At 38.6% G+C, this 27,990-nt stretch overlaps 1 protein-coding gene across 26 annotated transcripts in view; it reads left to right on the plus strand.

The window, feature by feature from the left end:
- Nucleotides 1-27,990, plus strand: part of LPP (LIM domain containing preferred translocation partner in lipoma) — a 745,086-nt gene that overhangs the window by 424,301 nt on the left and 292,795 nt on the right. The window contains exon 1 of one of the 26 annotated variants that reach the window (XM_078350495.1): nucleotides 1,740-1,830. The exons of the other annotated variants lie outside the window; for them this stretch is intronic. The gene's annotated coding sequence lies outside the window, so the exon portion shown is untranslated. Of the gene's footprint in view, nucleotides 1-1,739; nucleotides 1,831-27,990 lie in introns of those variants that run through there. 26 annotated transcript variants of the gene reach the window in all.

The raw sequence follows: 27,990 nt of genomic DNA on the forward strand, positions 1-27,990 counted from the left end.
GCCACTACACTCCAGCCTGAATAACAGGGTGAGATTCCACCTCAAAGAAACAAACAGAAAAGAAATCATTAGTGATTTTTTTCCACTTCTGTGGTTCTTTGATTTTGCCTCTCTTGACATCAGCTGTTTAGAAATATCAATTCAGTCTTGAAATAGCTCATCAAAGAATGACTCATATCAAACCAAGAGTTTATTTATTCTTCTTCTCATCCATATCAACACCTGTTTAATCTTATCATGTTTTTAAAAACCCACTGGTGATCTATTTATTTGGATGATCTTGGGTAATTCACTTACTGGACCCAATTTTTTATTTATGAAATGTGGCTGTTGAAAGCAGTGAGTTTTCTAGCTGCATGATTTGTGATGTTGCTATCAATTTACCTCCTGAGGAGCTTCATATAAATTTGTTATTTGTAAAAAGTAATTCAGTGACCAACCCAAATGCCCATCAATGATAGACTGGATAAAGAAAATGTGACACATACACACTATGGAATACTGTGCAGCCATAAAAAAGGATGAGTTCATGTTCTTTGCAGAGACATGTATGAAGCTGGAAACTATTGTTCTCAGCAAACTAACATATAAGAACAGAAAACCAAACACTGCATGTTCTCAGTCATAAATGGGAGTTGAACAATGAGAACACATGGACACAAGGAGAGGAACATCATATACTGGTGCCTGTTGGGGGGTGGGGGGCTAAGGGAGGGATGGCATTAGGAGAAATACCTTAATGTAGATGACAGGGTGATGGATGCAGCCAACCACCATGGCACGTGTATACCTATGTAACAAACCTCCATGTGCTGCACCTGTACCCCAGAACTTAAAGTATGATAATAAAAAGAAGTGCTTCAGTGGCTCAGAATCTGGCATAATATTTTATTTTTATAAAATTTCAGTAAACATTACTGAGCAACTTGTAGGTATCAGGCTCCATGGTAGGGATGCAAGCATGTAAGACCTCTGTCCGGCAACTAAGAGGTAAAACTACAAAGAGAAAGATAGACTGGTAACTTAGATTTATTTTTAAATAATAGCTTTTTGAGATATAATTTACTTACCCTTTAGTCCACTGACTCTGTTTTTAAAGGAGATGATTAATGCATTCACTCGAAAGATATTGAGCATCTGACATGTGCCAGAGACTTTGTAGGTGCTCAGGTTATGGAGACTGGCAATAGTTTAAACAACACTGGGCCTATCACAAAATGTGTATTGACAGACAGTTTTCTGTATGGTGCTATAGGCCAGTGTTCAGGGTCAGCAGAGGGTACTCTGGAAGCATGTTCAGGGACAGAGCAAACCTAGTCCTGGAAGGTCTGAGAAGGTTTCCTGTGATCATGTCTCTCTCCTGCCATAATACCCTGAAGGCATCTGATCTGCACTAAACAGAGATTTGACAAAGCTGTAGGAGTTTGCTAGGTTAGTGGCTTGGGGAAAATAGAAAGGGAGAAGTTTTTCTGGAAGAGAAAATAAAATATGCTGAGGCTCAGAGGTGAATCACACATAATGCACACAGTAGTTCAGTATTGTGATAACATTTGGGACTGTGTGGGCAGACAGTTGCTGCAGGGTCTCAAGGGTGGAGAGGAGCAACTTATGCTTCAGTGGAGGTGTATATATCTTATTATGAGGTCACACTGAAGGTTGAGGTCAGCTACAGGATGTGACATTTCAGTTGGGTCACAAAGGATATACAGGAGTTTTTCAAGCCTGACCACAGTTAGTCTAGGCAGAAGCAATTGCAATTGTGAAAGGAAATTGAGTGAAAGAATGGTGTTTTTTGGCTGAGCGAAGAATTTGAAGTATCTGGAAAATGGAGTAAGTGGCACAGAGAAAGAAAACAACCAAAAGAATACATTGGTGAGAGTTCAGAGGGCAGCTTTCAATTGGATTGGGTGCAATGCAATTACTTTGTAATATTGTGCACCTTGTCCTTGTAGGCAGTTGAGGGCACTAGGGGCAGGAGTCTGGGGGAAGACAGGAGCATTGAAGTTGTTGAGGGAGAAATGAGAAGCATGCGTTAGAAAGATAACTCTGAATAAACTGGAATTGGAGGGGCCCTGGATTGTAAATGAAATCTAGAGGTATATTATCTGTGTTGTGTAGGAGAGTGCTTATCTACAAAACATTCCATATGGAATGCTCCCTGTCAAAGTAACCCTTTGCAGCAATAGCCAAGTATTTCTGATATTGAAAATTCTAATTAACTAAAGGACATGCATTGATAACTAAACATTTACTGAGCAGTTACTGTGTCACTGCCACATGTCAATCCACTTGTTTTTCGTAGTAAGCCAGTGATGTAGCCTGTCATTTCTCCCATTGTGCCCCAGAATGGTATATGTAACTCATGGAGGTACCAAATGGCAGAGCTGATGTTTTATCCACGGCTGTCTGGCTCCAAAGCCTAAATATATGAAAGGACCACTAAAGGCACAATTGAAAATACTAACAGTCACTGTGTTAGTGAAGAGGGATATTGAGCAAAAAGCTTTTATTTTGCTTTTTTACCATTCAGTGATTTGTAATTTATTTACAGAGTCATGTAATTATTACCTCAATATAATTTTAGAACGTTTAAAGATTCCATGCTCATTGGCTTCCCATTCTCACCCAGAGCCTAGATAACATCAGAGCTACTTCAGTGGTAATCAGTTTGTAAATGAATGGTGACTTTAGTTTAATGACAGTTTTTTTTTTCTTGAGTAGTGGCAATCTGATAGCCTTAATCACAAATTCAGGAGAATAACATTGTTTGCCCTTATCATTCCTAACTTCTGCAAGCTATTAGTGTCCTCTATTTATAATTCGAGGCAGAGAAGGTTAAACGTGTCAGGCTTTGTGGCGGTCATTGGTCAGAGGCATCTGGGAAGGACTGCCTGAGACTCTACCCCAGAGTTCTGTCTTGCAGATAAGGCCAGTGGGCAAACTATTAAACAACATTGGATAAAGCAATTCTTGTAGAAATCCTGATGCTTTTGGTGAAGGGCTTATGTTAAACTCTCTGCTGGCAACCACTGAATTGTTTTTAAAAATTTAGTATGTATGAAGCATTTGGAATGCTTGGCATTTTGAGAATAAAATCCACATCAATTTAAAATAAAATAAAACTCCCCATCCAGAATAGAGTAGTAATTGCAAGGCATAAAATAGCCCAGCTGTGGAGTGGCTTAAAGGACAATTGGTCTGAGGCAGAGATACCAGATAGGACACGGCCACACAAATGACTGTAATGCCTGAATTAGTATACCTATTGGGTAGCACATATATCTGAAATGGCTTAAAATAAAAATTGCAAATGCACCAGATTTAATCAATCTTTGTATTTCTTTCTCTTATGCTCTCAGTCCTTAGTTAAAAATAAAATTTCCCTTCCTCATTCTCCTGTGTGCTAGCTAGTAGGATTAACTGGAGTTCTCAACAGGAAAGCAGCAGATCTAGTAGACGACATTGTATGGTGGGTGAAAGCCCGATGGAGATAATTATACAGTCACTCCCACTGTATTACCCTTCAAAGAAACTGAGCCTAATATTCTCCTCTTAAGCAATTTAACCAGCTTCTAAAAAAAAGTCTAAGATATTATTTAGAGAATGAAATAGCTACTGTATATAATAAGGAGGGAGAATTATAGGAAATTATACTCATTTGATAAGTGTATAAAGAGCTATGCTCAAAGCTTTGTATTGTACCTCCTAAGTAATTGTTCAGTTGTGCTAACTGTCCTTAAAAAAGGAGAAGAGATAAAGAACTGCTAAAGAAAAACTAATTGTTATACTTGTTCTGTGAGATTTTCCTTCTGGGCAAAGATTAAGTCTTATTTCATGCTCCATAAGGATCAAGCACGCCTTTAGCCCTCACATGTGTATTGGAGGTGATTTCTTTGCCTTTATCACGGTCATGTTCCTGTGTAGACATAGACACCAATATGAAACTGAATGCAATAAAAGTGTGTTTTAAGATCTACCACATGTACATCCTAGTAGGTATAGATGTTATATCTCTGTGTTCATTGCACTTACATCCCAGTATTTTCTGAAGATAGGACTGTACGCAAATGTTTCCAATATCTCTTTCTAGGATCACCAAAAGAGAGCCCCTGAAGTGTACTTATTTCAAAAATGAGCTGGCAGTAACATCAGAGTCAATTTCCTTTTGGTTTGATTTAAACAAAATAAACAGCATTATGTGACCTGTATAAGACTTAAGTGTTGGAGCACTTTGCCTAGATTTTGTAAGTATTGTGCTCCCACCATCAAAAAGTAAGCAAATAAATAATAAAAAGTGAATCTAGTTGTTATTATGAGAAGTCATACAGCATATTTGCTGAGAGCAGCTCCTCTAAAGATGTCAAAGTGCCTTAGATGGAACACTCTGTATCCTCCACTCGCCAGCTGTGTAACATTCAACAGGCAGCTTCATCTCTCCATGCCTCAATTCCTGACTTCAAATGATTGTGATAATATAGTGCCTGCTTCATACGGTTGTGGAGACATCAGTTAGGCCCCGTTCCTCTCATACGTCATCGATTCTGAGACCCATTCACATGCTTAACGTTTCTGACTTATTACTGTCACGTGGTCATTATGGCGTGGTTGTCATTGTCTGCACATGTACATAAAAATCTGCTGTCTGTGGAGATTGCTGACTTGGAAGACAATCCTGGAGTCAACAGTGGACCCCCCTTTTTTAAAAGTAAGACTCTTGATGGCCCAGAGGTCACTCTTATGAGGAAAAACATAGAACTTCAATGATTTTCACTTGAAAAATAATTCAAAGGGTTGAAATTTAAACGTAAAGAAATTTTTGGAATGCTTTCACTTGTTGCACTTATATTTTCTCTTTATATATTAGAGGTGTGACATACGATACAAGCTATGGATAAATAATTTTAAACCATTTATTTCAACAAATATGTAATAGATGTTCTAACAACAAAGCCCTCTGTTATAATTTAAATGGCAGCAATCTTCATTTCCAGTGTTGTAATAGCTAATGGTGTATTTTATAATCAGTAGCATCTTTGATTTGATGCGGGAGTGTAGTAAGAAGTCAATAAATGTGAGAGTCCTCATTAAGATTTGGGTAGAGGTTAATGCTGATAAATACATTATTAGAGTTAAGGGTTCTAAGGATTTTTAAGGTGAGTAGAGCACAATGAAATAATATTTTGGATTTACCAAAAGTCTACAGGATTTGACTTGCAACTCTATCAGTATGACTTGCTGAAGTCCATTCAATAAATATTGCATTAAATTGGGCTGAAATTCATGTCTGCCTTTTTTTTTGAGATGGAGTTTCACTCTTGTTACCCAGGCTGGAATGCAATGGCGCGATCTCTGCTCACCGCAACCTCCACCTCCTGGGTTCAGGCAATTCTCCTGCCTCAGCCTCCTGAGTAGCTAGGACTACAGGCATGTGCCACCATGCCCAGCTAATTTTTTGTATTTTTAGTAGAGACGGGGTTTCACTGTGCTGACCAGGATGGTCTCAATCTCTTGACCTCGTGATCCGCCCGCCTCGGCCTCCCAAAGTTCATGTCTGCTAAATATGTATCCTCAGCCCTTTTTTCTTCATTATGAGGATTAATTTGATTGATAGAGGTGAAAGCAGTTTGTAAATCCAAGCAAAAATTATTAGTAAGGATAGTTCAGGCAATGCTGTAGTAACAAATACTCTCCAAATCTCAGTGCTGAAAACAAGGGTTTATTTCTCATTTACGCTACCTGTTCATCACAGGTCAGAAGGAGTTCTTTGCAGACTAGCAGTGTGTCATCTCCAGCATTTCTGACCCCCATGCCAGAGTAAAAGAGCTCTGAGGGTTTCAAACTGGCAATTCCACACTCTGACCTGGGTGTAACACATATCACTTCTTACGGCTCCTTGGTCAGAACTACTCACATGACTCTATCTAGCCATAGGGTTGCCACAGAGCACAGAGCTGGAAATATGTGGAGAACAGTGTCAGTAACTCTGTAATAGTAATAATGGTTAGCAATCACTAAGTGCTTCCTAGTACCAGGCATTGTTGTAAGTGCTTTATATGGGTAGAGTCCTTTAGTCTTCATTAAGTGGGTGTGATCACGATTCCTGTTGTACAGATGAGAACCCGAGGTACACAAAGGTAGACCAACCTGCACAGAAGAGGCAGAGCGGGGATTTTGCTTGTGCGACACTGATGTGTGTCTCAAACTATAATGGATCAGAATGAATTTTTTAAACTATAAAAGGAAGATCCAAATATAGCTGAGGATCTTCTGTTCTGAAAATAAGAGATGGGGTTAAGTGATTGATCCCCAAGCATCCCTAAAATTTCACCTAGATCAGCCTAAAGTGACCTACACTTAACTGCTATGTTGTTTTGCCGCCTCATCCTCAGAAACCAGGGGCCCTCTCCTGGCCACTCTCTTACGTGGTAGCTTGGCAGAGGGGCATTGTCCCAACATTTCGGTAGATGATTCCTCCTTTGACTTATTTAACCTTTCTGTTTTTGGAGTTTTCTAACATGTAAAAGAACAGTAGAGTGGCCACAGTCTACTCCATTATCAACGATCAATACACAATTATCAATACATTCTCAATCTTTCTTGCTTTCACTTTGCAAGTTAATCTGGCTGCTCGTGAAGCCGAGCTGTGGACACAAAGTGTGTTCTTAGGGGTTGCAGGGTATAAGGCTACTAAAACAGGGAGCCAGTGACCAGGGGAGGGCCAGAGAGAACATGTGGAGGACAGAATTGAAGAGCTTCAACTGGAAAAGAGGCCATCTCTAATCAACAACTTAGACAAGTTTGCAAGTGGAAGATAAATGATATGACAATATTTAATCATTCATAGGACATTCTTGCAATGTAAGGGGGGAAAGGAGAAATATGTTGTTAACATTATGCCAAAATCATTACCTTTCTCCCCACCTGCAGCTCTAATCTTGCCTGCTATTGAGGTAGGTAATAAACGGAAGCCTGTGAGCTCTGTTCAGTGGGACAGCAAACAGAGAGGCTTCTTTCCAGCCTCTACCACCAGGCCGAGAAGCAGCTGAGCTGGAAAGAAAGCATGCCTTCAGCACCCTGGGCTTCCTCTCAGCGGCATCCAGAGGACCCTGGGTCACTTAACCTCCTGTCTCTTTTTGGAAAACGCATATAATAACCGTCTGGGTGACTCACACATCTATTATAGCATTTAATTAACAAATGTTCCTCAAGTGCTTTGAGCTCCCTGTTTGGATAGATGTGACTGAAATGTAAAATACCTTTCACTGCCTTATTTATTGCTCCAGCGAACACGCTATATGCTGGCACCATTTATCTTCATTTTAAATTTATCTCCCACAAATATAGGCATTAATTTAAATCACATACAGAACATAACAGTTTTTATAGAGGCAAACTTATTCCAGTGTGCTGCATTTTAATATCGCACTTTACCATCTTTTCTCACTTGATTCAAGAATAGTATCTCTTCCTGCCTCAGCATTTAATCTTAGGACAACAGAAACTTTTTGTGTGTGTGCGTGTTCTTGCTCTCAAACTCTGTTTCTCACTGCTTTGCTGCTTGTTGCCTGAAAGTTGTTTTGTCAGTGTGAGCACAGGGGTAAGTTGTTCCATTTCTCTTTTGCCAGCTTGATTTCCTGTGTGTGTGTGTGTGTGTGTGTGTGTGTGTGTGTGTGTGTGTGTGTATGTTGGGGTGGGGGGCAGTTAAGAGGGGATTGTAACATGATGGATTTTATAGCTGAAGCTTATACTTATTCAACTTTAGATCCCATTTCTGATAGTAATAAAGGCAATAAAAGTGATACCCCCCCTTGTAAAATTTACATATTAAAGACCCCTTCAAACTGCTCACTTTTTTTTGTCTTTTCTTTTTATTCATTCAGAGGCAAAATTTCCCCTTTTTTAATCGCTGTTACATTTGTGGTAGATGAGTCTTTTCCCTGAGGGGAATCATGGTAAATGGGCATGCTGTATTTAGGCTATGAAACATTCCAGTTAGCTGCTACACCCTAAGCAAGGACGGTTTCCCCATCCTTAATTTGTGGCCTGAAAAGCTGTGGCTCTCCTCAATTAAGACTTTCCAAATTGCCTCTGACATGGCAGCATATTCCCAGAAGTCAGGTCCGGGAGGCAGTAATAACATGAGCATCACTGTAAAACCATTTTGTGCTCTTTTCAGAAGCTTTTAGGATGCTTTTTCTCCAAAGCGGTAAATTGAAAAAAAAAAAAAAAACTTATTTTAATTTTTTGTTTTTATTTTTTCAGGTCTCTGAATGTCTAGGTTTAGGGACATCTGTCATAGTCTTATTTATTTATTTTACATTTAGTCTGGATTTAAAATGTACCAATTAATGTTTAACATCTCTGTTTTATTCTTGAAACAATCCTGCAAGACGGGTATCATTATGTTCATCTTACAGATGAGGAAACAAGGCCTAGAAAAGTTAAATATTTTTTTCTGAAATGGTACAGCTAGTATGTGGCAGGGCTCAGATTTTGGATCTAGTCCAGCTTAGCTAAATATGCTTTTGATGTAGCTCTCTTCAGGCTGAATTCTTGACCTCTCATTTGATGCCTACTCTTCCCAAACCCTTAGTCTTTGTGCTACTAGGTAGATTTTTATCTGTGGCAAGAACACCGTTACCCTGGAAACCCACTAGCTAGAATGGCAATCCAATTATAGCACCACCACTTTTTTAAAATTAAATTAGCGCTGCTGATGACGTGGACTTCTTGATTGAAGCATGCTGAGAAATGGGTTCTCACCACTTGTTCTTGCCTCTTAGGATCATATGGGCTCATTCTCATCTATTCTATCAAGCTGAACAATAAATGCCCCTATGTGATTGATTGACCGGATTTGGGGAATGAAACATGATGATCTCTTTGGACCCTGAGCTTTCAGTAGTGACTAGAGATGCATGCAAGTGTTTGGGAAGAGGCCCCGTGGAAGAAGAAGCCTGTCATCTGAATCCTTCCTACCCCCAAGCACACCAGGGTCTGCTGATGTAGAGCCCTGCTCTTAACTACTAAGGCGAATGCTCTCTATTTTAGTGATTCTTGTTGCATTTCAGGCCACTGGTTTAAATCCAGACTTGATTCAGGAAAGGTTGTAGCCTCTTGATATTCTTTGGTCTTCACAGACTTCTAATAGGGCAGGAATTTGCTTTGGTTCAAACTAATTGGTGAGTTTTCTTTAAGTACACAGAATTTAAACAATCGAATTAATATGGCCACTGTTGAGCCGAGTGGCACCAGGTTGTGAGAAAGGATATGCATTATATAAGCTAGTGTGTTGTGTTCTCCCTCTCTGAGATGGTAAATGGCAGGCTGGTAGAATGTTGGGTTATTTCCTTCTGCGTAGCACACATGCTGCCAGGCACGTGACCTCGTATGTCTATGACTTTCATCAACTTCATTTTCCATTTTGTAGAGTAGGTAAAGATAAAGAGAAGGGCTTGCTCATTTCAGGGCTATTTTGTGATGAGGAATTTTGAGTACAGGATTCCTAACCTACAGTCCAGGGCTCTTTGCTTTATACCACCAAGTCCACAGAGTCTCAGGGCCTATCTTCTGTATTGCAGAAAACAAACCAAAGATTAGCTGAACACTGAATCTTAATTCCTGAAGTTCTGATGTGAGAAGTATTTTAGTCTTGCTACATATCATAGGTATATTTTGTCCAAAATGATAGTTATCAGGGAGGAGAAGAGGCTGCATCTTACTATGTCCTTGTGGGTAACACTTCCATGACTGTCTCCATCACCAGTGAGCAGATTTCCAGAAGCCATAGTTCAAAATGATGAAGGGAAATATACATTTTCAGAAAACATTGTACATTCTTTGTTAACTTTTCCACCTGTAAAATAATTTGTTTTCAGACATCTAAGTCCTGGCTCTGTGATTTACTGGGTTGGTGACTTTAATCAGTGTGGTTAGCTTGAAGCCTCATTTCCCCTTGGGTAAAATGGAAGCTTAACATTGGCAATAATACGGATTTGTGTAGAAATGAGTGAGAAGCATTTTGTAAGTGGCAAAGTGGTAATAATCCCCTGTAAGGCAATAGTCGTTCTGAAAACCACCGAGCTCTCTAAACACTGGCTTTTTCTGCCCCATACTTTCTAGATTTGTAAGACTTAATCTGAAAATATATTTGATAATCCTTATGGATAATTGTAGGGCCTTGGATTAAAAAAAATCCTAATTCTGTTATTTCCCTGACAGTAACAAATTATTCTCATCTAAGTTTCTCTTATGTGAAATAAGAAATACACTCTAGTTACTTCCATGTCTAATCTAATTTATAAATCTGTATGTTATCTGAATTGTGAATACATTTTTATACATGTATATAAGTACATGTGTGTGTTTCTTGAAATCTAAAGGGCAATATACACTAACTAGTTATTTCTGGGATGTGGGGAGCAGGCTTCTTTCTATACTTTTCTACTTATCTTTAAATTTTCTCTCATGAGCCTACTTTGCTTTGGTTTTACATATATGTTGTAATTAATATAAATGTATTTATAAACATATATATAATATATTTTTTAATTTATGTAAATATGTATGTTTATATATATACATATGTATAGAGTATGTTTTGCAAGTAGAAAACCTTTAGTAATTAATATCTACAAAGGCAAATTGACAACTATTACATTTTTTTCTTCCCTTCCTTTCTACTGTCTCCCTCCTCTCCTTTCTTTTTCTTCCTTCCTTCCTTCCTTCCTCCCTCCTCTCTCCTCCCTTCCCACCCCTTTCCTCCCTTCCCCTCCCCTTTCCTTTCTTTCCCTTCCCTTCCCTTCCTCTCTCTGGCCCTTTCTTTCTCTCTCTCTCTTTCTCTTTCTCCCCTCTGTTTTCCTCTCCCCACCTTTATCTCCCTCCCTCTCCACTCCCCTCCTCCCTGCCTTCTTCCTTCTTTCTAGAAAGTCACTAACCAGACTCTTTCACAGAATAAACTGTGAAACCTAGATTTTAAAAGTAGTATGGTAGAAAAAGAGATTTTTGAAAGAAGATGGCTTGTGCTTATATTCATATATCATTGTCTCTGTACCTCAGTCTATCTCAAAACAAAGATATATCTATGGTTTTTACTATTAATTTCAATATAGAGTGACCCTCCTTCCCTACTAACCTGATGACAGAACATTTGAATGTAAGTCTGGTGGTTGCAATAAACCCCTTTCAAGTGGAGTGGCTACCATAGTCCTCCCTCTTCCCTTCCTTCGCTTCATTCCCTTGCCCTTTTTCCCCTTTCCTACTCTTCTTTTCCTTTTTTCCTTTAAGGTTCATAAAATCTTGGTTGTCTTCCTTCCTAGCAGCCAGGAGTTTTGGTCCCTAATAGCTAGAGCATATATACTTTATTTTCTCCATTCTCCAGATGGCTGTGGTTATAAATTTGACTCCTCACCCCAGGACCACTCCTGCTATACTTACACTAGTTTTCTTTCTCTGATATTTTCCTCACCAGTCCATGTTATGCTACTAGTTTTAGATATTATAATATTAATTTAGTCCACAATGAATTTGACAGGTTTTTCTTGTGTGTCTTTTAATTTTTAAAGGGGAAATATAACCTGTCACTTAAAGGAAACTCACTTTAGCAGCTCATTCCCTCACTTTTTTATTTCTTTGAACTTTATCTGTTCAACTAAAGAGACCACACTTAGTACTTGCTAGCTGAGACTTCTGTCCTACAATTCTGAGTTAGTTCCTCCTCCATCCGACCTTCTCTTCCTGTGGTGCACTGAGTCACAATGAGATCACCAGCTGCATGTGCTGCTATTCACACAACACATTGGCTAGCAGAGGAGCCAGGATGCAGCCTTGGAAGTATTTTCAGGCAAAGGTGAAGACCCTTTCCCCACTCTAAGCATCTTTCAGTGGTTTAATGTAGCTGGTTTTAATGTTATAAATGGTCCTCCCTAATCCTGTCTCAGTTCCAGCCCAGATGGAGTTTTGATTTTAGAAAATCATTCAGTGAAATGTATTTCCTGTGCCTGGTAGTCACTGATCACTTACCAAAAAAAGGGGGTAGTGGGAGAGTAAAAATAACCTTGTGATAATTCACATACACTTAACCTTTACTGACCGATACCGAAAAGGGAATGAAGCAGGCTCTGCTGACCAGCATTTGCAAATGGATTCCAGGAATGTGGCTAGAGTTGCCGAAACTGTCTCTGAATCCTGCCAGAAGCATCCCATGGGATTTTATAAGGGTGGGGAAAGCAGGGAATATGGAGGTGTGTATGTGAATGTGTTTTAAAACTCTCTTACTTAATAGTGAATAGTGGGAAGAACACTGGGAACAAGGTAGGAAGTCATTCTAGACTGGGTTCCACCCAGTCTTTATGACACCGGAAAACTGATATGTCCTTCTTGGAACTTCAGGTATCCTGTGAAAAATAAGGGTGTCATATTAAGTCTTAAAGTGTTTACATTCTGTAATTATTGAAATTATTTCAAAAAGAAAGATTATACATGTTCATCATGTTTCTGTATTAACCAGACGTTAACCAACCAACTACCCTAGAATTAAAAAGCAATAAAAGCAATCGCGTTAAAATTTGATCTTTAAATACAGTACTTTTAGTAACTGAATAACTAACTTTATTAACAATTCTGGGTCTTGTTATATATTTTAAAACCCCAGTGAGGCTGAGCATGGTGGCTCATACCTATAAGCCAAGCTTTTTGGGATGCTAAGGTGGTATGATCTTGTGAGCCCAGGAGTTTGAGACCAGACTAGGCAACATTGTGAGATTCTGTCACTACAAAAAAATTTTTAAAATAGCCAGGGTTGACCAGGTGTGATGGTATGTGCTTGTTGTCTCAGTTGCTAGGGTGGGGTGTGGGCTTGTGGGGGTGGGCTGAGGTGGGAGGATTGCTTGAGCCCAGGAGGTAGGAGATCAAGGCTACAGTGAGCTGTGATTGTACTAGTGCTCTCCAGTCTGGGCGACAGAGGAAGATCCTGTGTCTAATTGAATAAATAAATACACATAACACACACATATAAAGTAAAATGAAAAGCCCAATGTGTTAAGATCTCAGGTTGAAACCCTGGCTTATGTAAACCATAGTACCCTACAATAACTGAATTAATTGACAGTGTAGCAAGACCTATTTTAGCCAAAAGATGACATAATTTTGTTATATTTTCCATGAGTGTAATGCTCTTGAAATTAAGTATTTTTTCCTCGATGGAATCGTTCTCAATTAAAAAAAAAAACTTACACAAAACATTTAGTATTTAATTATAATTATAGGCAGATAAAATTTTTTTTAAAAAATTAGTAAGATCTAGAACCTCTACCTCTTTAATCATATTCTTCTTTTGCTAGTCTCTTTCTGATTTTGATGACCTCATTATTTGTAAGAATATATCTATTTTTTGAGATGGAGTCTCTCTCTCTCAGTCACCCAGGCTGGAGTGCAGTGGTACAATCACTGTGACTTCTGATAGCCGGGTTCAAAGCAATTCTCCTGCCTCAGCCTCCCAAGTAGCTGGGATTACAGGCATGCACTACCACGCCCAGCTAATTTTTGTAGTTTTAGTAGAGACAGGGTTTCACCATGTTGGCCAGGACGATCTCGATCTCCTTACCTCGTGATCCACCTGCCGTGGCCTCCCAAAGTGCTGGGATTACAGACATGTGGGGTAGCTTCATATGTTATGTACTTCTTTCCTTCTCCTTATGAGATGGCTGACGCCTTCAAAAGGATTCAGAAAGTTTCCATCATAATGAAAGGCCCTTTATGAAACTGAATTGGTAGTATTCTTAGCTTATACTAGGAAGGCAGGTTTTTCAGAAGCAATAGTTGTTTTATTTAGAGTACTAATCATTATGCAGCAAGAGTGGTCTACATATTGGTCTTGCCACGCATCAGCGTGCTTTATCAATGTTTTGTTTCCCACCAAAAGTAAAAGATTAGCCTGTGTGATGGATGATGCCTACAGAAAATAGCACCAGAAAAACAGAATCAGTAGAAGATATACATTAAGAGATTAATTGTGAAGGAGTAGTTGCATGACTTTGTGGGCTGGCTGGGCAGTCTAACATCTACAGATTAGGCAATTAGGAAGGGCCGGCTCTAACTCTGTGGCATGAGATGAAGCTGCTGCCCACAACCAGAATTCCTTCATCTTTAAGGAATCCTCAACTCTACCCCCAAAACCTTTCAACTGATTGAATCAGGCCCAACCAGATTATCTAGCATACTCTTGATTACCTAAAAATAAACTGATTAGAGGCTTTAATCACATATACAAAATACCTTCCCAGCCACATCTAGATTGGAGTTTGATTAAATAAAGGGATAAAAAAATTAACACAAAAAAGGAACCGTTACAGAAGGGTAGTCTTTTTCTACAAAAGATAAATTTATGATAGAGAAGCAATGGATACCTGACGGCAAAAAAATCCAGGAAGAGCAAAAAGGTTCAGCCATGACAGAGCCAGCATCGTCGTTGGAAATGGTGACTGGAAGTGATGATAGGCCCAGGGAACGTAAAAGTGGATAAACTGGCATTTTACCCTGGGCACACTGGGACCTGTATAGGCTTACAGAACCACAGTGGGCCAGACAGTCCTTTGTATTAGTTTTCACTTGCAAGAGCAGAGTTGCTTGTCTCTCTTGCATTCTTAACCTGCAGTTTAGTACTGTATTCATCTTCTGCTTGAAGGTTAGAGACATTTGAATAACTACTCTTTTCTCCACATTGCTGCCATTCATTAATGTCCTGGTTCTGGACTTTACTCGTTGACCACAGGACAAGTGACCTAACTCACCTATCACTACCTAAGCTGTTAGTCCCATTGGGAGGCTCAGGACCCAACTCCCTCATCTCCCATGACTCTCATCTCCATTCAGGGGCAGCCTCTACAGCCCCTAGTTATATCCTGGATCTTATCATTGCTTGTTTCTATCTTACTTCCTAAATCGTAAGAATAACAACTAAAACCTGCCTCTGAACACAACCCCCCATTCTTCTGGCACTCTTTCATTCTGAGTCCTGTTCTGCTTTTCTTCAGCATATTTACCTTTTATTACCTTTCTTTTTCCTCATCAGTCTCTTACATTTCCTTTATCATCCAGTTTACAGTATGTGGTTCAGTGCTTCAACTCACTCTTCCAACATATAACCTTCTTTCGGTATGCTTTTATCAGAGTTTCCCTTTGTGTGCCTGCCCTTGTGTAAATCTATGGTACAGTCAGGCCCTCTTGCCAACTTTTCAGAGTTATTGCACACCATACTCTGTTATTTTTTTCCTACCATTCTGTAACATTTCACTTTAGCGGTCTCCTTTTTCTTTTTGAAATGAAGTCTCGTTCCGTCACCCAGGCTGGAGTGCAGTGGTGCAGTCTCAGCTCACTGCAACCTCTGCCTCCAAGTTCAAGCAATTCTCTTGCTTCAGCCTCCTGAGTAGCTGGCTCTACAGGTGCACACCACCATGCCCAGCTAATTTTTCTTTCTTTCCTTTTTTTTTTTTTTTGGTATTTTTACTAGAAATGGGGTTTCACCATGTTGGCCAGGCTGGTCTTGAACTCCTGACCTCAACTGATCCTCCCACCTCCGCCTTCCAAAGCGCTGGCATTACAGGCGTGAGCCACTGTGCCCAATCATGAATGTTGTTTTTGTTTCATGGGCTTTGGGAAGGGGTGTCTTTCCTAAGGCCTGCTCTTGTTCTGCTTCCCACATTAGGTTAAGAGAGCCTTTACCTACTGTAGTTACTCAACTGTCAGTTCTGCAATATGATATAAATATGTTTCAGTAAAGTTTCTTGCTCTCCAGATTCAAATGTTTCTAAGTGCTTATATTGCTCAGGTATGTTTGGATGTATCGCAGAAATCTCAGCCTCAGTGTTTTCAGAATAAACTCATTCACTTCTCCCAGGAATTTCTTCTATGTTGTTTCGGTGTGTACTATCACCATCTAACCAGTTTCCAAAGCCAGAAGTTTAGGTATTATTTCTAAACTCTCTTTCCCTTATTGTCAATTTTACCTCCTAAGTATTTCGCAAATCTTTCTACTTTTCCCCATTTCTGCTGCTGTTACGTGATTGCAGGTCAGCCTCATCTTTCATGGACCATTGGTGATATCCTCCTAATGGGTTTTCCTGTACCCATTTCCCCACGACCACCCCCATCTAGCCACCAAGCCTTTCCTAAAATGCCATTCTGACTGTATTACTTTCCTGTCTAATATGTTATCTCCTTATGCCTGTAGTATAAGACAGTGATTAGGAAGACAGGCTCTGAAGTCAAACAGAAAGGAGTTTGAATCTCATTTACATAACAATGTGATCTTGGACGCATAACCTTTTTCACTTCATTTTCTACATGTGAAATAGGAATAGTCATCAGACTTTTCTTTTTAGATGTTGTATACCTCTCTGGTATACTTTAAGAACATGTGAGGTAGCTCATTCCTGCCTCCCTTAGGCACCTTGCTATAGCCCACACACTGCCTTTTCTCTGATTCGCAGTGACATTGAGCCACCACTGGAGAGTCACATGGTTTTTTTTTGAGACGGAGTTTCGCTGTTGTTACCCAGGCTGGAGTGCAATAGCCCGATTTCAGTTCACCGCAACCTCCACCTCCTGGACTCAGATATTCTCTTGCCTCAGCCTCCTGAGTAGCTGGGATTACAGGCACGTGCCACCATGCCCAGCTAATTTTTTGTATTTTGAGTAGAGACGGGGTTTCACCATGTTGAGCAGGATGGCCTCGATCTCTTGACCTCGTGATCCACCCGCCTTGGCCTCCCAAAGTGCTGGGATTACAGGCTTGAGCCACCGCGCCCGGCCCAGTATTGTTTTTACCCTGGAACATTGTTCACTCCCCCAGTCCTTTATTGCCTTGTCTCAACATAGATGCCATTTCCCTTATGAACTTTTCAGCACACTCCTCTGGCCTAATGTAGTTTAAATGCCCTTGCTGTATTCTCCTATGTCTTTTTCCTTGAACTTCCTTCCTAATCCTCACACCTTCCCTCCTGCAAATGATCATTCACTCACTGCTTCTTGGGAGAAGAAGTTTTAAGTTCCATGAGGACAATGACCATTGACTAGAACCATTTTGTTAAACTTCTAGTCTCAGCTGCTGAGAACTTAGCACAGCGTCCAGCAAAGATCAGACACTCAGTAAATATTTAATGAGTGTTTATAGTGTGACCGTCTCGCCAGTGCACGTACAACAAAGTGATACCATTTTTCCCTCTGTATCATAAAATAGAATTTTCTTACCTCCGTAATTGCTCCCTAGGAACCTGACTGCTTCTAGAGAGCTTCTTCACACAATCAAATCAATTTGGAGGGAAAGTCCCAGGACAAGTCCCTTCTCTTGACCACAAAGTTCTATGTTTTTCATCTTTCTTCTTGATTTCTTGGTTTCAGCAGAGCAACATGTCTATACCTTCCCCCCCACACGCTGGAATCCTACAAATATACTATAGATATGTGTAAGTACTAAATCCCCAATCAAGTACAGCGTTTAGCCTTGGGAGGGAGTCAAACAGCAAGCCTATTTTTAGCATTACTTGGAAGAAAATTTCTAGGTATATAACTGACAAACATTCATGGAGAGCTGCTTCGTTTTTCTGTCAAGCTTTTGGGGGATTTTTTTAATTAGTTCTGCACTTTGAAAGAAAGTTTACAATTTTTAAAAGGAAATGTGGCCCTTTTCATTAGCTCCTTTTACCTCATGCTGAGTCATGGATGAGAGAGAATTTGTAGGCGGGTGAGCTGCAGGAAAAGTAATAGTCATTTACACTTGTAGGCTGTTATGCTTTCCAGAAAACTTTTTCCGTAGGTTGCGAAAGTGATTAATCTGCTGTTAGAACTGACAAAGAAGGTTCTCTGATAAGAGAAAGAATAAATGAGGAATTTTTCTTTAAAAGTGAGCACCTCTTTCCCATTTTAGATTAGAAAAAGAAGTCTAAATGTTTCTTTTAATTTTAGTCTTTGTGTGTGTGTTGTGTGTGTATGTGAATTTGGCCATGACTTAGAACAATCACAAGCCATTTTCTATTTAAATTATGGTTTTTTACTTATTGGCATAGCTTATTCCTCATGCTCTATATCTAAATTATTCATTTCTACATCCTGTTCCCTTGCTTGTCTTTTTTTTTTTCTTTCATTTTCTTTATTTGGGTCCTTTCAATACTTTTCACATCATCTTACTTTGGAGCCCCAGATCGCTTTTCTTCTGCCAACCTTTTTTAAAACAGTAAAACGGGTGAAGATGGTCCGAGTTCTCTCTGTGATATAAATTTCTCCCTCCTTGAAAAATTCCATTCACATAACATTTTTATAACACTTTCAAAAACTTGGATAAAAGTGTTTTTTAGTATAATTGAAATGAAACATCACTGCCTAAAGGGTTTAGAAATGTTTTGCTATTAGTTTTATTTAAGATACTACTCCAGGATTTCCACTGAGGACTGACAAGTATTAGCGAAGTTTGAACTTCTCTCAGGGCTCATGTTTCAGAAGGCAACTTAAACGGACAAATAATCAATCACATGGCATAATCTAACTTTAATGTAATTCTGCAGAGAACCAGTGACTCATTTAGAGAATTCAGAGTCCTCAAAAAGGTGGAAAACATGTTAGAACTGATTAAGCTTGTTGACTTTAGCATGTCAATGCCTTGTTTTTATAACAAGATTCAGTGGGTTGTTAAAATGCACTGTCTTAACCCTCTCCCCTTTATATTTTCTGCTCTTAAGATGCATCATTTTCTGTTGGGGTATATCAGTTTATTTTACTTTTCTTTTTTTTCCTTTTTCCTCTCCTTATTTTGAAGGCCATTTCCTTGGCAACTGAATGGATTCATGGAGAGTGGAGTAGAAAAGATTTTCTCACAACTCTGGCAGCACTGCCCCCTAGTAAAAAAGGGGAAGAGATGAACAGAAATGGTCCTTTGGGTAATTGAAGGCACCAGCACAGGGGATTAGCATTCTTCTTTTAGTCCTAAAGCTTAGATATACATACTGCTTTCACCCCTGGGCTGCAAATCCAGGTTTTAAAATTCTGAAGTTGGAAATGTCTAAATCGTTTACAATGAAAAACCTGCTATTACTGTATATTTATACAGGCGTTTCATAAGGGAAAAAATAGAAAACATATAAATGTATTTGTTTTATGTCTGAAGTTTCAAGATTATTTCTGTGTCTTTACTGAATGTGTTTGAAATATATGCCAACACATATGTAAACATACCTGTATATTTATGTACTATTATAAGTCTACATGGACACCAGCATTTTTAGATAACACCGTTTTTTAGAGGCTCTGCATCCATGTTTAAGGTACTATAGCATAGAGTCTGTGGCTGCATCTTGTAATCAAAGATGGCAGGTTTTTTGGAGAGGGTCTCTGGGGTAGGAAGAGGTGTGAAGATCTTCTGCATTCTACTTTTAAAGTAGAACAAGTCAAATTGCTACCTAATAAATTGGCTTTATGGAGGTTCATTTCAGTTTTTATAGCAAAACTGAATAACTTAAATCAGAGGAAAAAGCCTTTTGTTTTTATTTTTGTTGTTGAAATTGGCTGTCTTACGTTGAGTGCAGTATTTTTTAAGTTGGAAACATTATGATTTGACATTTTTAAGAAAAAGGTTCTATACATAATAAGAAAGGATCCTTTTCTTAAGTAAATGCCAGGAACAAAATTTAAACCAAAAAAGGTAGTAATGAAACGATGGTAATGAGATATGATTATGGTTTAGTGAGAAAAAAGCCCTGGAGGGAAGAATATGAGTGCAGTAAATTAGGAATCGCTGCTAAATGGGCCTCATTAGTCCACCATGGACCATGTTCAATTGACATTGGAAAGGAATCTAGAAAAATTTTGAAAGTACCTGTAAGGCAACTTGCTGTTAAACTAATAAAAGTCATTAGAGTGTCTGTTTCAAAAATTAGTAACTATTTATTGTGAGGGTCCTCAGGCAGCGCCCATTTTACTAACACATGCTTAGAGAAAACGTATTTCTAAGAAAAATGAAACTGCAGAATGCTGAGTAGTGTAAAACATGACAGTTACCTGGGAGTTTCTTCCCTCCACATAGGTGTTTTTAACAAAATAGTCCTTAAGCGTTGTTTTAAAGAAAATTGACACTCTACTGAAGACACAAGAGGACATTTATAGTGATTGTTTATTTTTATGTTGTTATTACATTAAAATTTAATAATTTACCTCCATCGTCTGCAATACCAGAGTGCCAGATGTTAAATTCTATCAGCATAATGTATCTTTAATTAAATATTATATATGCCATACAATTAATAATGTGGTCTGTTTCCATAACTTCATTAAGAAATTACCGTAATTTCGTATAATAGGCTAATAAAAAGGCAGTGTACTTTAAAACAGCCTTTCGTAAAGTGGTTATATGATTTGTATCTGTTGAATTTGGAATTTAGATTAAGAGATTGTGGGTCAGAATTATCTGATGCAATGCACTCAGGACTTAATTAAGTTGAGAATCTTGTAGGGTCTAGTATCATTTTGCTTCTTTTAAAATAAAATAGGTTTCTCATTTGTGGATGACCTCTCTCTTTAAGAGGTTTAGGGAATAATTTACCTACTTCCTTTGTGTTCCCCCACCCCTACTTTTTAAAAATTTCAAACAATACAAAACATGATAATTCCAGCTGTACAGTATATTGGGCTATGAGCTTTCTTAATGAATGAAAGGTCATGCTTCTGGCTCTGTGGTCGTCATTGACGTTTTAGTTTTCACAATGTGTTCAACATGATAATTAAATTCCCGTAGTTGTCCTGTGAAGAATTTTAAATTCACACTTCACATGTAGACAAACTTTTATATTTAAAAATGACAGTATATTTTAAACTGAGATCCTATGTGGATATGGAATAGAGTATACAGCTCTGACAATAGGGCTTCAGTAAAGTAACATTTTGCAAGCTGCCTTTTTCAAGACTGAAAATGTCACCCTCAGCTAAACAGAAGTAATTTACATCAGAGGTGTGTGTGTCCTTACTCTTAATGAAAAAAGAGTCCCCTCTCTTCAGAAAGTAATTGCTATCTCTACAATGTATTATTTTCATCACTGTGTCTCTTCCCTGCCCTTCTTATGCCCTAATATTTGTCCCTTAATTTGATTACATTAGTTGTCAACTAAAATTAAAGGTAGACATTACCCTTCACAATCTGTCCTGGTCTAATGTTTCAGTCTTGTTTCGGGTGCTTTCCTTTATGTAGTGTAGAGGTGGCTAACAGAACAACTTTGGAGACTCAACGTGTAGATTCAGATACCAACATTAGCTTAGGCTGAAACCTGGGCCAAGTACTTAAACTCACGTACCTCAGTTTCGTCATCGTCATCTATAAAATGAGGATAATAATAGGCTCTTCTTCAGTTATATGGAAAGCCTTTAAATCAGGACTAGTACATTGTATGTACTTAGCTGTTATTAAATTCTGCCACATTTGTTTGTTCTCCATACCCACCTCAGCCTTTTGTCCGTGTCTCTGTTCACATGATTTGCTGGAAACAGGATCCACCCTTCTCCTTCAAAGCTGATGCATGTGTCCCCACAAACACACAGGCATCTATGTGTTCTGATTCTACCCACCTGAGAAGATATGGCTCAGAAAGCCACCCTCTGCTTGCCAGATTGGACATTAGCTCATCTGAAACTTTCATATACTTCTCTGTGTTACTTAGCATGCACAACTATACTTTGTAGATATTTACCAGTTTATTTTGCCTCTTTTGCTGATGTGTGAACTTCTTGAGTCCCAGGACTTGTTGTGATAAATATCTCCCCACTACAAAGAACTCCATGCCTTGTGATGAGCTGCTGTGCTTAATAATAGATAGGGGAGGAGGTGGTTTTATATATATATAAAATTTGATACACTTTTGAGTCTACATGATGTGGTTCCTTATTTTTGCGTTAAGCCTATCACTTCTGGGCATTGGCAAAGGTCTGAAAATTAAAAGGAACCAAAATAAGAAATACATTTAGTCCATTTAAGCAACACGTGAGTTCCTCTTATTGAGTTTCTTCCCTAATTTAGATCCCAAGTTTTGCAAAAGAATGACAAATTCCTTTATTTAAAGAAAAGTGAAAACAGAACTGTTACCTTCTGTCATATGAATGCCAATTCTCTATCATGGATAATTAGATAAATAAGATATTTATAAGCATATGGTTGATGCACACAGACATGAAGCTCTCAGTGCCTGTGTGATTATTTTTTTGTCATGCTCATATGGGTTAAAGCCTAATAGTTATAGTCTGAAAACTGGAATTTCAGCATGTCTTTAAAAAGATGGTATCCTAAAATAAAGTTTTAACATCCTATATCCAATGATAAAAGTTATGTTGCATTTTTTTCTTTACCACTGAAAACCTGTGAGGCTCACAGTAGTTTAATTTTTATATATTGAAGATACTAATTTGCCATATTTTAAAAACAAATCCTAAAACATGGTAACTTCACAAATTTTGTCAGGGAATATTTTATTACTAGATTTTCTTTTAAAAAAACTATAGATTTATTTAAAAAGCAAATTTTGAACTAAAGTCATGAAATGCATAGCTTATGTAGCTCCTTTTGAAACGATGAAGGATTTGCTGTTGTTTTCCATAGTCTTACCTGATTTTTGGTTTTGCTTTCACTGTTTCTGTGGTTCAGTTGTCGTCATGTCTAATTGTTTACGTTGCACTGCACAGCACTCTTTCATATACTTAAGTAACCTTTTTTGTTCGTCACTGCTGACTGACAGCTCATTTATTCTAGGGAGGTAATTGCAGTGTAGCAGACCCAGGTAAGCAATGTAAAAAGTTGAAGCGGATAAAATGTGTGATTTCTTTTATAATTGTATTGTGTGCTTTGTTCTTTTCTCGATGCTTTTTGTTTACATAGAAAATATCTAGGAATAATCTACATTTTCTTCAAGATCTCTTAAAACAAACACTCCTTCATTTTTAAAAAAGACATATTATTGGCCAGGTGCCATGGCACTTGCCTGTAATCCCAACACTTTGGGAGGCTGAGGTGGGCGGATCACTTGAGGTCAGGAGTTCGAGACCAGCCTGGCCAATATGGCAAAACCTCATCTTTACTAAAAATACAAAAATTAGCTGGGTGTATTGGCACATGCTTTTAATCCCAGCTACTCAGGAGGCTAAGGCAGGAGAATCTCTTGAACCTGGGCGGTGGAGGTTGCAGCGGGCTGAGATTGCGCCACGGCACTCCAACCTGGGCGACAGAGCGAGACTCTAAACAAAAGAGATAATTTCAAAAGAATTATTTCACTTCACCCTTTATTATAGGACAGACCACAGTGCAAGCAAGAAGGTAAATGTTTAACTGACAACTGATCGCTGACTGAAGAATACTAGAGAGTGGTGAGGACTGTAGTAATCAAGAGGGCTCTTCAACCTCCCAGATTTAACCTAGACTGCATGTAGGAATGCAGCTCCAGTGTTGCTGGCTCTCTGGATTTTTTTTTATATTTAAATAGTCTGTGATCTCTAAGGCCTTCAATCTCAAGATTCAGTACCACTGGAAAACTGAGTCACTTTAGTGCCTTATTTTAGAAAGGCAAATGGATGGTCCTTTGTGACCCTGAATCCCCAGTTTTACTTAAACTATTTAGACATATCTAAGAAGTTTGTGAAATGAATATGGTGGTGCTTGAGAATTTTTGTCGTTGTTTTGCTGTCCTTCGATATTTCCTCCTCCCCTCTGAAGGTTCACATCGGTGTCTCCACAGCCAGATGATTACTATCAGAATCAGAGGCAAGATTATTTCTTGGAATTTCCGTCTGAGAAAGAATTTAGGTCGCTTGGACACCTATGTTGTGCTTTCCCACAAAGTTGTCTAGCACTTGCCTTAAGACGTACGCATGACCACCGCCCAAATGAAATAAATCACCCTTTCTCGTAAAGCATCGAGACTATGAAATGTGAAGAATGTCAACTAATTTGACTAGCAGAATGCAGGCCTTCGGCGCTAATATAGCCTTTTTCTGTTACTGCATTTCTCTGCCTTTGCTCTGACACCCCAGTCTACCTTTCTTGATGCAGATCTCTTGGAGTATATTCGCTTGTTTTCATTCATCAGCGGTGGATCTCATTCACTCTGTACATATTCACATTAGGAAATATTATTGTACGAAGTGAAAGACGCTCGAAAAAGGGCTGGGCGCAGTGGCTCACACCTGTAATCTCAGCACTTTGGGAGGCCGAGGAGGGTGGATCATGAGGTCAAGAGATCAAGACCATCCTGGTCAACATGGTGAAACCCCGTCTTTACTAAAAATGCAAAAAATTAGCTGGGCATGGTGGCGCGTGCCTGTAATCCCAGCTACTCAGGAGGCTGAGGCAGGAGAATTGCCTGAACCCAGGAGGCGGAGGTTTTGGTGAGCCAAGATCGTGCCATTGCACTCCAGCCTGGGTAACCAGAGCAAAACTCTGTCTCAAAAAAAAGAAAAAAAGAAAAGAAAAAGATATGCTGGGACAAAATTTCTAAAAGTATCCATTCTGTAGTTAATGCTCCAGGAGTCTTTTTCCTTCAAACTGTATTCCTTGTTAGGGCTCATCATTTCTTGCCTGGATTATTGCAGTAGCTTCCAGGCTGGCTTCCTTTAGGCCTTTCATAAACATATGGCTGCCAGATTAACATTTTCTTTCAACACAGCCCTGATCCTGTCATTCTACAATTGATTTTCTCAAAATCTACCCAATTCAGAGACAGAAAGAATGGGATAATACAAATAGTAATGGTAATCACAACAACAGTAAATGGCTGCTTTTTGATATTCACTGTCTTGAGACAATCAGGCTTTTGGAATTCAATAGCAGAGGGTTTTAACTGTATTTGGCATGGCTCTGAATTGCCTGTATGTTGTATGGCTGATTGAAAAAAGATTATCTGATACACATGAGAAGTGTGTAAATGGGAGCTGACATTTTGTTAAAAGTGCATGCCTGGCATTTTGATACACTGTTGCACCTCCTCAAATCTTTTTTATCAGAAACAAACTACTTTGTGATGATAGAATAGCATAATGTAGAACAGCAAAAATATCTTAGTGCTTTTTGTTCCGGTTTTGATTTTGCAACTAAATATGTATAATAAATAGGAAATTGTTGCATTGGAGCATTGTATCTGTTAAAGCAGATTGACTACTGGCTTACCACGCTATAAACAACTCTTGAAGAATTTTAAAATATATCATCTCTGATATAATGTTAAATAAAAAAATAAGATATAAACCCATACATAAAAAGGGTTCACGTTTAAGCATTATCACCTATACAAAACACATACATGCACACAGTCACACACACACATACACACAGATACATGTATACATAGATATACAAACCATGAAAATAAATTTACCAAAATTTAACAGTTGTTATCACTAAAGTTTTGAATTATGAGTTTTTTATTTCTTTATCAACCTTGTGAATACTTCTTATATTGTCTACAATGAGTGTCATTGTTTTTGTTTTGAGATGGAGGCTCACTCTGTCTCCCAGGCTGGAGTGCAGAGGTGCCATCCTGGCTCACTGCAACCTCCACCCCCCAGGTTCAAGTGATTCTCCTGTTTCAACCTCCCGAGTAGTTGGGATTACAGACACACACCACCATACCGAGATAATTTTTGTGTTTTTAGTAGAGACGGGGTTTCGCAATGTTGGCCAGGCTGGCCTCTTAACTCCTGACCTCAAATGATCTGCCCGCCTTGGCCTCCCAAAGTACTGGGATTACAGGTATGAGGCACTGTGCCTAGGATATCATTGTTTTAATGAGTAAACTATGTCTTACTTGAGGGCTTGCCTAGCTTTCTCAAAACTCTGTGACACATTGAATAATATTATTTTATTTAAATATTATTTAAAAACATGAAGAGACAGGAGTAAATACAAAATTGATAGTAAAATATTTTCTTGACTAATTCTGTATCCTGCCATTCCATGAATGGTATCCATGGAAAAGTGTATGTTTTTCTGATTTATTTATTTATTTATTTGCTTTTAGGGTATTGAATGAAGAAATCTAGGAATAGAATGAATAACTATATAGATTACAGCTCTGATGTCACAGATTCTGTACAGGTGCTATCTCTTGCTCTTGAGTGCACGTGCACACACACATACACACACACACACACACACACACAAGAAAATTAAGAAAATGGGTAATAGTTTCACATTTGAATATATTCATTCATTCCTCTATGATTTTTCTTTTTTTTTTCCATAAGTTATTGGAGTACAGGTGGTATTTGGTTACATGAGTAAATCCTTTAGCTGAGATTTGTGAGATCCTGATGCACCCATCACCCGAGCAGTGTACACTGCACCATAGTTGTTGTCTTTTATTCCTTGCTCCCCTCCCACTCTTGCCTACAAGTCCCCAAAGTTCACTGTATCATTCTTATGCCTTTGCGTCCTCATAGTTTAGCTCCCACATATCTGTGAGAACATAAGATGTTTGGTTTTCCATTCCTGAGTTAATTCACTTAGAATAATAGTCTCTAATCTCATCTAGGTCATTCCAAATGCGGCTAATTCATTCCTTTTTATGGCTGAGTAGTATTCCATCATATATATATATATATATATATATATGCCATAGTTTCTTAATCCACTCATTGATGGATGGGTATTTGGGTTGGTTTCATGATCTTGCTATTGTGAATTGTGCTGCTATAAACACACGTGCAAGTATCTTTTTTGAATAATGATGAATAATGATTTCTTCTGCGTAGTAGTGAGATTGCTGGATCAAATGGTAAGTAGAGCTCTATGATGTTTTGAAACTCTACTATGGGATAGTCTTGGTGCTGCCATGTTCTAAGTGTTATGAAAGGCTGAAAATAGGAATATGAGAACATGACCCCTTTCCTGAGTTACATAGCTTAGAACACTCTTACTCAAACTTAAGAGTGTGTAAGAATTACCTAGGTCATAGCACTTACACATGGAATATCAAGAGGGAGAACAGATTAGGGGAAGTTTGAATTCAGCTGCCCATGTAAAGTATAAAGAATTATTTTTAGCGAGTGTCTTGAAGGGGAAGGAACTGAGTCACACAGACAAGAATGTGCCTAAAGCCATTCAGCAGTTCCGAGTAGAATGAAAAGAACCCTGGTTTCCTGGTTTTCCTGCTCTTAAGCCAGTGTTCTTTGGCTGGCTAGAACTCAGCTCTCTGTTTGAAAAATGAATGGGTTGCAGTAAAGCACTGTGTTCCAAGTAGAGTTTGTAAGACTTCTGAAAATCTGAAAAAAATTCTACTGGTTTTCTGCCTGTTTCCCTGTCTACACTTGAATTCACTGGGGCCAAGAATGGTAACTTTTTACCCAATAGCTGGCAAAAGTCCTGGTAATTAGAAAGTGGTCAGTAGATACTCAATGACTGTATGAAAGATTGCATTTTCCTTCCTTTTTTTGAAACACTTTTTCTTTTTTCTCTAATTATATTTTAAGTTCTGGGGTACATGTGCAGAATATGCATTTTTGTTACATAGGTATACATGTTCCATGGTGGTTGGCTACATCCATCACCCCATCATGTACATTAGGTGTTTCTCCTAATGCTGTCTCTCCCTTAGCCCCCCATCACCCCAACAGTTCCCTGTGTGTGATGTTCCCCTCCCTGTGTCCATGTGTTTTCATTGTTCAAATCCCACTTATGAGTAAGAACATCTGGTGCTTAATTTTCTATTCTTGCGCTAGTTTGCTGAGAATGATCGTTTCCAGCTTCAACCATGTTCCTGCAAAGGACATGAACTCATCCTTTTTATGGCTGCATAGAGGTCCATGCTGTATATGTGCCACATTTTCTTTATCCAATTTATCCTTAATGGGCATTTGGGTTGGTTCCAAGTCTTTGCTATTGTGAACAGTGCTGCATTAAATATGCATGTGCATGTGTCTTTATAATAGAATGATTTATAATTCTTTGGGCATATATCCAGTATTGGGATTGCTGGG

Source organism: Callithrix jacchus, chromosome 15 (genome assembly GCF_049354715.1).
Source record: "Callithrix jacchus isolate 240 chromosome 15, calJac240_pri, whole genome shotgun sequence".
NCBI classification, from domain to species: domain Eukaryota; kingdom Metazoa; phylum Chordata; class Mammalia; order Primates; family Cebidae; genus Callithrix; species Callithrix jacchus.